This window comes from Epinephelus moara, chromosome 1 (genome assembly GCF_006386435.1).
Source record: "Epinephelus moara isolate mb chromosome 1, YSFRI_EMoa_1.0, whole genome shotgun sequence".
Lineage (NCBI taxonomy): Eukaryota > Metazoa > Chordata > Actinopteri > Perciformes > Serranidae > Epinephelus > Epinephelus moara.
Window position 1 is genome coordinate 46,226,944 of NC_065506.1, and position 12,540 is coordinate 46,239,483.

General features: G+C 41.7%; 1 protein-coding gene across 1 annotated transcript in view; it reads left to right on the top strand.

Annotated features, from left to right (window-relative positions):
* adamtsl3 (ADAMTS-like 3) overlaps positions 1-12,540 on the top strand; it is a 313,154-nt gene that overhangs the window by 24,978 nt on the left and 275,636 nt on the right. The window lies entirely within an intron of this gene.

Below are 12,540 nucleotides of genomic sequence, written 5' to 3' on the forward strand. Positions count from 1 at the left end.
CTGCTGCACCGCCACACCCATCTCAGCGCACCTCGGTCTGCCAAACTACCAAACTGAGCGCGCCTCGGGTTGCGCTGCTCGAAACTAGCTCTGCGCGGGGTTCGCCACCCTGCGCCACCCTGTGCTGCGCCGGGAAACTAGAGCCCTTCTGGTTGACCAATGTTTGGTGGACTATTGGGGGCATCGCAGACACTGATTCAGCATGCTGAAATGAAAGCAATGGAGGCCAACGGTGTGGGACATACTGCACCAACAAGGGTGATGGATGCTTACTGACAGCCCAACACTGACTGACGGTGTCAGGGCCTTAAGCCGTCCCACCCCTGATGGTGTTGCGGTCAAATTTGTCTGAAAAGCTTTGCTGACCTGTGTAAAGATATAAAGCAAAAGAATACATGTTATGCTACAAATAAGCTTTTTAACCCCAAAAAATATTAAGATTGTAGTCACTAACATTTTGATTGGTATCTTTAATTCAATTACATATTTTTGTGATTGTCATGTTGTTACATTCACATTTATTTTGTATGTGGTTAAAATGTTTGGCCTCCTAGCTGGTTAAATGTCACACTGTGGGAGTTAAAGTGATATTCTGAACTCTTCTTAGTGCCTGCTCAGACAGGGACAGCACAAATCAAATAACATGTACTGCATCGTCCATTGGAGCGAACACTTCGTGTCCTCTGGAGAGCACAAGGAGGTAGATATTGATTTCTTATCTCAACGTTTCATTTCACTTTGATTTTAATGCAGCAGCTGTAAAGAAAGAGTCTCTTCTTACTGGGAATTACACCTTAAGCAATAATTCAGAATGAAGGAATTTTAGTCACTTTTTTTCTCAGTCACAACTCCTTGCTGACACCATACTTAATGCTGAGGTTAGCTGATGCTCCACACTGTGATGTAACTTGATCTCTCATGTATCATTGAGAAGTTTACGTGTGTTAAGTGTAACATGCGGATCAAGAGCAGTGAAATACTACAGAAACCCTCAGTCATGGCCTCGCGGTGGCTTCAAAGCAGGTGAACATGTCGTTGCTGTTATCCCTCTCACTGCTGCGGCTGTTAGTCCTACAGGAGCTGCATTAAACTGCTCTGTATTCAGTTAAACCACTCAGCGTTCTCGTGACCTGCAGTGTCAGTCTGATAAGATGTTCTGGAACGTTTGGTTATAGCTTAAAGTGGATCACAATGAGGTAGTGAGGGCCAGCTTGGCCTCGATTAATCCTACGTTTCTCTGCACCCGCTCTCCTCTGTGTTCTATTTATGGAGCTCTCTGGGGTTTTCATATCTTCAAGTATCTCTTAATTATCTGAAGAGGCGAGCTGTGTTATGTTACATTCAAAGTGCAGGAGAGGGGTGTAGACACAATCAGACACCCAGGCAAAGCCACATGCATACTTCCTAAAGTGCCCGAGTTTCAAATATGCTCACAAATATTTTTGAGCCATACATACATGCAGACTTACACATGTACACCTCATCTTTTCTGCAGGACACCTGATATATAAAGAGCTTTAAACTCATGTTCACATTTATATTCAGATATCCTAAACATCAAGTCATCTGTGGTCAATCAAGATGTTCTAACTATTCCAGCCACTGGGTCCAGATTTCTCCTCAGTCATTAGTTTAATTAGTTCCAACTCGGTTTAATATATTTAGCGTCATACTTGCATTTGGCCATGTCGTTGAGCTAGTTTTCTGTCTCTGTCAAGTAGCTGTCACTCACTCTCTGTTAGTCACTCACTCTACAGCAGGAAATGGCACTTGAAAGTAAAAGCTCTGTGCCGCAAATTTACTGTACTTCAAAATAAAGTGTGTTTTTACAAACTTGGCATGTTTGTGAGTAACTTAAGGTCCATTCAGAGTGGATGCAGCAACCCACTTTTGGACCACAACCCACCAGTTGGGAACCACTGGCATGAAGGATTAACTGATTCAGTCTTTACCACATCTACTAATCAGCTACAGGCTATCCCGTTACAGGTTTCCACATAGTTATTAGATGTCAACAGGATGATTACATTTGCTGTTGGTGTTCTGGTGTGTGGAGACTAATATCAAAATATGTTTGATGGACAAGGACCTCTACAAAATAAATGCGGTCTGACATGAACAGATGTCGTGTGATGCAGAGCCTCAAAACATGATTGGAGTTTAACAAGGCAAACTGCTGTTTGTTTCCTGCTTCCTACCAACTAGGAGTGTAAATATAGACAGTGCAGGCAGGGTGGTTGCACAGGGGCCCCTTATAGAGTGTGCCCGTCAACTATATGTTGGGCAGAAAACAGGCCCTTGTGAGTAATTTGGATTGCTACCTTAGAATCATGCCTGTGTTCAAAGAAAAACTCAATTTGCTGTATGTGCCTTTGAGAAGGTGAACCCATCTCCATCATGTTCTTCTTTTCTTTTTTTCTAAAATAGCCAGAAGCAATCTCGAACAAAATATGTTAGAAAATACAGTATATGCCTACCCTTCTTAAATTATCCTTAAGAAACTGAACAATTAAATGACTAATCCCTTATTTCGTTGGTATTGTTGTCACATATATGCAGTGATGATTTCTGAGCAATATGTATGTTGGTGTTGTCCATTGTCAAGTCTCTATTTGATCACCAGCATGCCTAAGGGCCCGTCATAATGACATGCACTGGTTACTACCTTACACCACTGCTACCAGCAATCAGTGTCGGTTTCCATGACCGTTATACTTCGTTTCCCTAACTACGTTCCCTAACCTTAAAGCTGCACGTGGTTAATTTTTTAAAAGTTTTTGACATATTTGCTGAAACTGTCACTATCTTCCAGTCAGTATAACATGAGACAGATGATCTGTGGAAAAAAAGCATGTTCCTCTGCCTCCTCCTAGTGCTCCTATTGGCATTTGCAAGAATCTGATGTGTCTCAAGAAAAACAAATCAGAGTTAAGAGTCTCTAACACAGCTGTCAACCATGTCAATCACAGCTTGTGAACTGCAGTCAAACTGTCAAACTAGGGCTTGGGGATAAGGACAAAAATTCATATTTCGGTATTTTCAGCTGAATGGCGATACAGGATATATATCTCAGTATTTTCTATGAAGTGGGCTACATTTTCAGCTGCAAGTCAAAGCCACATTTGAGCACTTTTTTTGAAAGAGACTGTGATCAAAATAAAATGCAAAGATGGATTTTTTCCCTGTTTGAAAATATACAGCTGCACAACGTGTAAATGAAGAATTCTATAAAATAAATGGCAGGGCTGTACGTTACCTTTTTGCACACAGCACTGGAGCTACAGAGGTTTAAAGGTTTGCAACACAGGACACAAAACTTTACTATGAGTATAAAAGGATCAAGTAGTTTGGAACAATTAAATTAGTTTTTCGTGGCCTTTCAAATGAATCTAGTGCTGGAAAATGATTTAAGTATTTTTATTTATTTTTGATCTTATTCATGCACAGAGCATCAGCAGAGAGGCTGAGCGAGGGAAGGATACAGAGACACTTTTTCCGTGACATGTACATCTTGTATATGAAACATCTGTATTGTCCCTGCATCCAGGCGCTGTCTCAGTGTCACACAATAGACTTCAACTACCAAGAAAAACAGCAACGGGCTACAATCCACCTCACACACAAACTAGCAAACAAATGCTCCCCTGACACAGTCGAGCAGCTCTGTCTCCCACACATGTAGCGCAGCGCTGTACTGCACGTGTACTACGTCAGTCATTTCATTCATCTCACAGACGTAACACGTGCAACATATAGACTGATGTCACACTGTAGATAATTAACAGACAGATTAAACAGAGGAGCAACTCTGTGTCTCTGAGAGTTGCTGGAGAACTTGTGAGTGAGTGAATGAGTGGGGCGGAGCTGTGCGGAGAGTGTTGGAGAGGAGAGATGCACACTGGTTATGTCACGCAACTTCACCCTATATTGATATAAACAGTGTTTTCTACATTTATATGTTGCTTGAAAATAAATTGATATATTGCACATAGTCTGTATATGGCCCAGCCCAATGTCAAACTAGGCAGCGCTGATCAAATATGAATCATTTTCTGTCACTGCATTGCCTATTGCTTGACACAAAGTCATTAAAAACAGAATTGTTGGGTGTGTGATTGGCTGTACATCCCCTTAGTCTGCTTCAAACAAACCACTTGTTGGATCTTTTACGAGTCTGAAAACCCTCCGCACCCCCCACACATTCCCACATGAACATTATTGGAGCTGCATCCATTTTTCAAACCTGATAATCTGACGAGCACACCGACCTCATGCTGTGTTTGGCCAGGTGTAGAAATGAGAAACTAATGCAGGATCTGAACGTCAGGCTCTCTTTTTTCCTTTAGTAACAACTTCCATCACTTCATGTGTGTACCAATGAGTGCAACAACATGGCTGTTTGAACATTCTCTCTGTAGGGCAGCAGGCTTTGCTCCCCGCCTACTAGTGTGGTTGTTCTGAACAGCTATTAACACTTGTGCCTTCAGTTTGGATGGCATGTTGTCAGAACTTTGTTTCAAGCATGCCCAGCCTTCATGGTCGAACATGGGCTTTTTTTTATCACTGGGAAACAACTTCATCTGAGAAATGCATGGCACAGGGCGTTTTCCAAATTGGCTCAGATTTTAAAAATGTTTTAACATGTTCCCAGTTTTGATCAAAATGTTTCAGAGCCACAGATACTCTGGATACAACATAGATCAAACATGAAGTATAAACAGCAAACACTTCTTTTATTTAACTGCTATTAAAAAATGTAACAATAAGTGAAAACCAAATATGATGCCCCTCAGTATCAAGTTCTTTTTTGCCCTAAAGCGAGATCTGTGTTATTCAGATTGTCATGAAATTTGCTGCGTTCATGGTCCACAGTGAATGTGTTTTGACCCGTGATGTTTCGTCTAGTGCCATCTCCATTTTTCATATAAGATACATCATAATCTAATAGCCAAAGCATCAGTATGATGTTTGTTTTATCCAGCTGTATTTTGGATTGTAACAATGTTCTAAATTCTGCTTTTTGTTTTCTTTGAGTTAGTAGTGGGCCTTCTTTCAGATACATCCTCGTTTGATGCTTGTGGACATGTGACAATACCAGAAATTTAGTAGTCGATGTCGAAAATTCCATGATTCTCCATGTCCAATTTGATACCATGGTAAAACAAAAAACAAAAACAATAAGTCCAATATACTTGCACATACACTAATTTATCAGAAAACATTTAAATTAAATTAAATTGAAATTTGATTATTAATCCTTCCAAGACCCAAGAGCCAGTCTCCAACACCAGGGATCAGCATGCCTGCCACCTGACTCCTGTCCCTGCAGCTGGTGGGTCAACATGGCATTGGCTCCATGTTTCTTATTCAGGCTGAGACCGACCAGGCCCCATGGCTAAGGCCCGGCCACCAGACCTGGCAAGCTCCCACCCCCAGGTCTGGCAATGTGGGGGGGTACCATGCAAGGTACTTGAAATCCAAATATGCCACGTCATCAAGGTCTGAAATAAGTTTCCTGCGTGGGGTTGCAGGGCTCAGCCTTAGAGATAGGGTGAAGAGCACAGACATCCAGAGGGAGCTCGGGATAGAGCCGCTGCTCCTTTGTGTTGAAAGGGGTCAGTTGAGGTGGTTCTTTTTTTTTGGCATATAACAGCAGACTAGAACAGTTGTTCTCCATCGAGAGGAGCCAGTTGAGGTGGTTCGGGCATCTGGTAAGGATGCCTTCCGGACGCCTCCCTTGGGAGGTGTTTCGGGCGCGTCCAACCGGGAGGAGACCTCGGGGCCGCCCCAGGACATGCTGGAGGGACTACATCACCTGGCCGGCCTGGGAACGCCTCGGGGTTCCCGCGGAAGAGCTGACGGAAGTGGCTGGGGAGAGGACTGTCTGGGCTTCTTTGCTGAGGCTGCCGCCCCCGAGACCCGGACCCGGATAAGCGGAGGACGACGAGTACAACGAGTAGAACAGTTGTAGGCGTATGCTCCCCTGTCAGTAAGAATTACAGTATTGGTACCTATGGTAGGGGAGAAAAATGAGCACCGGCTTGTATTCTGAATTTTGGGCACAGACTTGGCACTGAAGTATCGTTTCTAATGACATCCCTAGATGCTTGTCTTCTTTGTTTTACCAGACATTAAAATGTTACTCAGCTCAAACTCCTGTGATCCCTTTTCCGACTGCTGGTAAAATCAACTTGTAGGATCCTCTCTACCTTCCTCCTCCTTGTGCAACTAAAAGCCCAGTCTGTCCAGCATGGACTGACCATTCATGGCTGTATCACTGCAGAGTGTGGGTTACTCACTGAGATCATCACCCGTTAACAAAAGCCCATTCATGGATACAAACAGCCCTCATTAAGGATGACTTTTTCACTCCTCATTTCCTCAACACAAACAGACAGAAAACTGCCTGCAGATACAGACACACACTTCTCCAAGTGAAGCAGCTGGCCTGAACATTGAGGGAATTACTGTATGTTACTGTTCTACTCACTATGAATCGACTCCATCAAGCCACACATTGATTGTAGGAGTAAAACTGATAAAATGTCCCTTTATCCAGATTCTTCACTCACAGTAAAGGCTGTTAGACTCAGCACTTGATTAACTGACAGTTATTATGGGTGTAAATGCTCAGTAGGTGTTTGAAAACATTTTCTTTCATCTCTTTCTGTGAGTATAAGCCTATGAAATAATAATAGAAAAGGCTGTATAGACAAAGGTGGGCCTGTAAACTCCAGTGGTGGACTGCAGAGGGTGAAAATAGATCCTGTATATTTAGACATGATGAGATCAAAGCCTTTCATCCCACTCTTTCAGCCTCTATAATAAGAAAAGATTATCTTACAGTAGGCAGTCCTGTATGCTGAATCAGATAAAGGACAAAATAACCTGTGGGACTGTTTTATGTGTTAAAGGGTGAGTCCGTAGTTTTTAATCTGGACCTTATTTAAAGTGTATTTCTGTCTTAAGTGCAGACTGTTCTCACAATTTTTTCGTATGTTTTCCTGTGAAAAGCAATGCACCAAAACCAAATTCGTACATATCCCACGTATTTTAAAAAGGCTGCGATCCCAGATTACACGGAAAGCATTTTAGCAGCTGGAGGCACCTTTTTGTAATTGTTTTTAATGTGAATTAAGCTTCTTGCTCGCTGTTTTTGCGTTGCGACGTGCCTCTCGTTTCTGCGATCTAGGCGCCTGGTGTTTTTGCCAGAGAGCTCTGAACTCCTTGAGTTGAAAAAACTTCAACCCAGAGCCAAAAAACGCCCCATGTCATCTCTTTTTCGTCACCTTTTTTCCCCATTGTCCAATCAGATGATTTGAGAGGTGGGCCTTCTGTGGTGGTCCCAACAACAAGTTTACAGTTGGTAAACAATGGAGGAGAAACTGGTGGTAGTGGTTGCTAGATACCCAGAGCTATACCGCCGCAACGATAGACAGCAAGTCATCCTAAAATTTGCCTGGAAACAGCCATCATGGAGGAGAAGCTCCTGGACCAACTGGTGGCACTCCCCATGATCCGCCCTCGTTTTTAGGGTCTCATGTACCCACACATATCTCCATTTCCCTGTGCCCGACAAATATTTTGCCGACAGCCTCTCACCTTCAAGCAGAGCTACAGCAAGTACCCTCTGCCTCAACATTTTAGGAACTAGATACTGATTACTGTGAAAAAAAAAGGCTGCAAAATGCTTTCTGTGTTTGGGGGCCTAAGCAAGGAAGCAGTCCTGAGCAGTCTTGTAATATGACAGGTTGAGGTGGTGAATAGGTCTCAAAGAAACAGATTTCCCCCAGGACTTTCCCCTGGTTTCGAGTGTTTGGATCCATGTAAACTTTGATCCTTTTTAAGGTACTTTCGCGTTATGTTTTTCCCAAACCTCACCTCCATAACTTTACGTTGATTACGTAAGTGTACATTGAGGACGTAACATCATTCATGGGATATCGTAGAATATCATACGAACTGTTCTATGAGAATACATTGCTAAGTGACTAATGGAAACAACAATTTTTGAAATCTATCCAGTAGTGAGTGAGACTGCTGCAGCTGGCAGTGGTGAAACATGCTGCAGTGTAACCACTCTGGGCATGTTTCTGCCGTCAGTTAATGTCCAATAAAAGTTTGTGCCACTGACTAGCTAAGATTGTTACTATAAGTATCTGGCAACATTATGAAAAGGATCCCTAATGAGATCGACCTTTTTGTCAAAGAGTAAGATCCTTTTTGTTCATCCAGAAACAGCCCAAAATCGCAGTAGCCAATTCCACCAAACCCCATTTAACTAAACAGTCATTTTAGTGTATAAAGAGCCATCATATTTTTCACATGTAACTGAGTGAATTAGGGATTATTTCAGCCAAACATGAACATGATTGTTGGAACAATGTAAAGACGAACTAAGACAGTTTTTTAAAATTTTATTTGTTTTTTGTAGACTTGATGAAGTGTGTTTTACGGTGGTAAAATTACTCTTTATTTAATGGAATCTGGTCGGGTTGACAATGGCGATTCTGGGGCTGTTTTTGGTTAAACAGAAGGATCTTACTCATTAATCAAAAGGTCTATCTCTGTATGGATCCTTTCCATAATGTTATGGACACTTACAAAAAAAATCTCAGCCTGTCAGAGACAAAAACTAGCACTTTATATGAACATAAATTGACACTGCAGCTTGTTTTGCAGCTGCTGGCTGCTGCCATCTCACTAAATACTGGAGGACCTGGGTGTAGCAGAAGTCAAACCTTGTTGGATCACATGTCAAGTCAAGTCAAACTTTATTTATAAAGCACATTTAAAAACAACCTCAGTTGACCAAAGTGCTGTACAGTTATTGAAATATAAAATAATCATACACAAATTTCATAAAAAATAAAACAAAGGAAATAGTAAGAGCTCAATTTTAAAAAAAAAAAAACAACTAAAAATTAGATTAAAAAAGGAAATAAAAGAGTAAAAAGAGTAAAAGCCAAGGATTCTTGCCTAGCAGGGACTGAACGCCAAGGAGAAAAGATGGGTTTTCAGTAATGTTTTAAAGTGCTCAACAGACTGTGCAGCTCTACACATGTCAACTGAACCCACAAAAAAAGAACCTGGTTTTCTAATTCTAAACTGGCGCTACACATACAACATTTGCTACTGATTGATTACGGCAGAACAAAACAAAATAACCCCGCCCCCTCCAACAGGAAATTGGCTAACATGAACACAATGTCGGGCTGAATGAAGAAAGTGAACAGAAATTGTAGTGTAGTGTGATTATCAGGGCAGGATCCATTGATTGCCACTTGAAAGTGGTGGTACTATGTATTCAAATAGGACAGAGAAACAGCCGAGGATGAGGAAGGGGAGGTGAGCTGTGTTTAGGCTCTGAATGCACCTGATTTAAAATCAATCACCGTCCAATCAGCTCCTGAGCTTCTCTGTTTGTCTCGCACAGGGCTACATTTGATAAGACTAAAGATTGAGGTGACTTAAAGCAGAAAAAAATCAGAGAGGGGATCTCCAGCGACTGAATCATCACCAACTCTCGTATCGATGATACATATATATTGTGCCTGACCTCGAAAATGTTTCAGAACGACTGCTTAAGTATTTGTGGTCGGCCACTGGAGCTGAACAAATCACATCTTCCATCCCTGTTAATGTGAACAAACTCAGGCTTTGATTTCTGAGCTGCTGCACAGGAGTTTCTCTCCTGGCTTTAACAAGTAATCCTCGCCACACTATGTAACAGCCGCCTCCACCAGTACAGTGTCTTGTCCTTTGGGATGGGGGTTGCCCTCCTTGTATTATTATCCCAGTATTGGCTCCCCTGAAGTAAGCCGGTGATCCAGCGTGAACCAGCCACTGCAGGGTGCTGGCAGGGTGACGGCTGTCCTGACACCGTCCTTCCACTGGTGTGTAAACTCAATTAGGGGAACTGCTCTATGCCGCGCTGCACGGCTACGACTCAGTAACTTCACAGCAAGACAACCTGACTCTTTGTCACTGTGTGTGCCTGTGTGTGTGTGTGTGTGTGTGGCCTAGTATGGTCATAGTCCTCTATTGGGATGACAAATCATGCCCTTTTCAGACACGACTTTGTATTTTCAGTGTCAACCCGCTCATGCTGTTCATTCTGACCTTGATTAGAGCTGTGTGGCAGAACAAACAGCTGTCAGAGTAACAGCACAAATGCTCTCACACAATGGGCTGTCTGTCAGCTATTGAAATTATTTGTAGGTGCTCGGAGATGTACCACTGTCTCTCTGCTGCACCAAAGCGAGCGACAAAATATAACAAGCAGTTTGAACTCAGTCGCTTTCTTTAAATCTGCATAATACAAATTTTTTTTTATATTGATATGGAACAAAATAATAATAGTCCAGTGGTTCTCAGACTTTTTACACCATGTACCACCTCACAGGATTCAGCTTTAATGTTTTTTTTCACTTGCTGATTGGACAAGTGGTTCAGAAATTTACTTGCCCAAAGTCAATTTAATACTTGCGCCTATACAAACTGTTTTTTTAATAGTGATGATCAGATAACAAGTTGATGTGCCTTTGAAAAATGACCTCATTTTATCCAAGTTGCTCTTATCCTTTGTTTTAATGCTCTTATTCATGCATATTTATTTAGTGTCTGTAAGTGTTGTGTTTGGTCTGCATGTGAGCTGCTGGATACCTGAATTTTGAGGGGATCAATAAAGTATCTATCCATCTCTCCATGTAATACCACCCAACTGAACTCCAGTGTAACCAAAATGCTCACTAGTGCTAAGGCTCATTAACTTTTTCTTTACCTGCCACAGTTTTCTTGTGAGTGTCCAATCAGTACTGAGCATTTGCAGCTCCTAACAGAGATGAGAAGGAAGAAGGTATAGCTCACTCCTCAATGTCCTCCATCAGCCTTGGAACAAAAGGATGTGTTTAACTCTTTTTTACCACTTGCCTGTACTAGCCTCAGGCAATGAGTTACTAGATTTACTAGCCCGACATGGCAATTAACTTGCCCCAGGCAATCGGACAACCCATATCTTTGAGCCCTGCCTCAGAAAATATGAGACTCTACAAGTACCACCATTACGACTGATGTTGAAATACAGTAGCATAAGCCGACTCTGTTCAGCTACAGACAGTTCATGCAAGAGGCAGGTTTATTCCTAATCAGAAGATTATTTATTGAGGTAACTTGAGTCTGTTTACTGTTTTTGGGCCATTTGCTGCCAGCAGGTGCTGTGGAGACTTCAGTGGTGCTGCTTAGCCAGTAACTACTAGCAACTGCGCTCAATTCACTGTTGTCTGCTTCAGTTTCCACAGAGCCGCTCGAAATATTCTATTCCTGATCTGCACTTCTCTCCCTAATTGTTCCTTTTTGGGGCCTTGATTTCAGTGTTTTTAAACCATGCATTTGACCTCAGCTTGTGATCTTGCCATCACAGTTTAGCTTGTAACTAATCATGAACGTATGTGTGTGCGATGTTTATAAATGTGACCACAGAGCAGGCTGATACAGAGACAAAAATATAACAGAAAGAGGCAAAACTTACTTTTTTTAATAGTATAAATATCTAAAGATTGAGTATTTTCATTTGCAGTCCTTTGGTAGTATTATATGTATTTAAATTCATTAGTTTAATTTTTTAAAAACATTTTGGTGTTTCCTCCAAGTACCACCAGAGATAGCTTGCATATCACCATTGTCAGTGTACCATAGTTTGAGAACCAGTGCCCTAGTCAATAGGGGTCATTCTTACACTGTATCCTAACAGCAAGCGAGCGTCCAACTATTGTTTCATCCAAGTGGCAACCTCTGGGACTGGAAAATGAGCCAACACAGGAGTACCAAAAACTGCAGTTCCTCTAATGGCCACTTGAGGCTGGCTTCAAGAAGTAAGTCAGCCTGGTACAAAAAACAGTTTTGGTCTATATAACTAATTTCAGCATTCATGATAACTGTACAGGGGGTGAATTTGTATATAACTCACCTGTTTAGATTTATCAAGGCTTAAAGTTACACAGAATTAAAGGCGGGCCGTTTCGAGTGACAGACTGTCTGCTGATAGTGAGCTATTGTGATACTTATTGGAGATGACATACAATATAGCTAACTGCAAGTAGGTTGTTCTTAGCCTTCAACTCCCTGGCGATTTCCTCCCAGCCAACTGCCACCTTATGCATGTTTTTGTCGTGAAATGGGGAGGTATATATGAATAAATCCTCATTTCAGCCTCATGAATCACCTGTTGCTTGTCAGAAATTAACAGAAACAGTGTGTTCAGTTCAACAACGTCACGCTGCATAGCCCTTAGGGCTGTACCCAAATATTCGGATATTCGAATATTCATTTCTATGGGTAGGTATTCGTTGTTTTATTTACTTTTTTTTTTTTTTTGTAATTTATTTTTTTTTAACATATTTTTTTGGTGCTAAATGTAGTCTTTTTGTTGTTGGTAAATGTAGGTTATCAATAAAAATCTAAACTTTTAAATTGCATTGTTAAAAATGTGAAAATATAGTATCGCCTACCAACGGAGCTTGTGCGCACGTCACGCTTGAG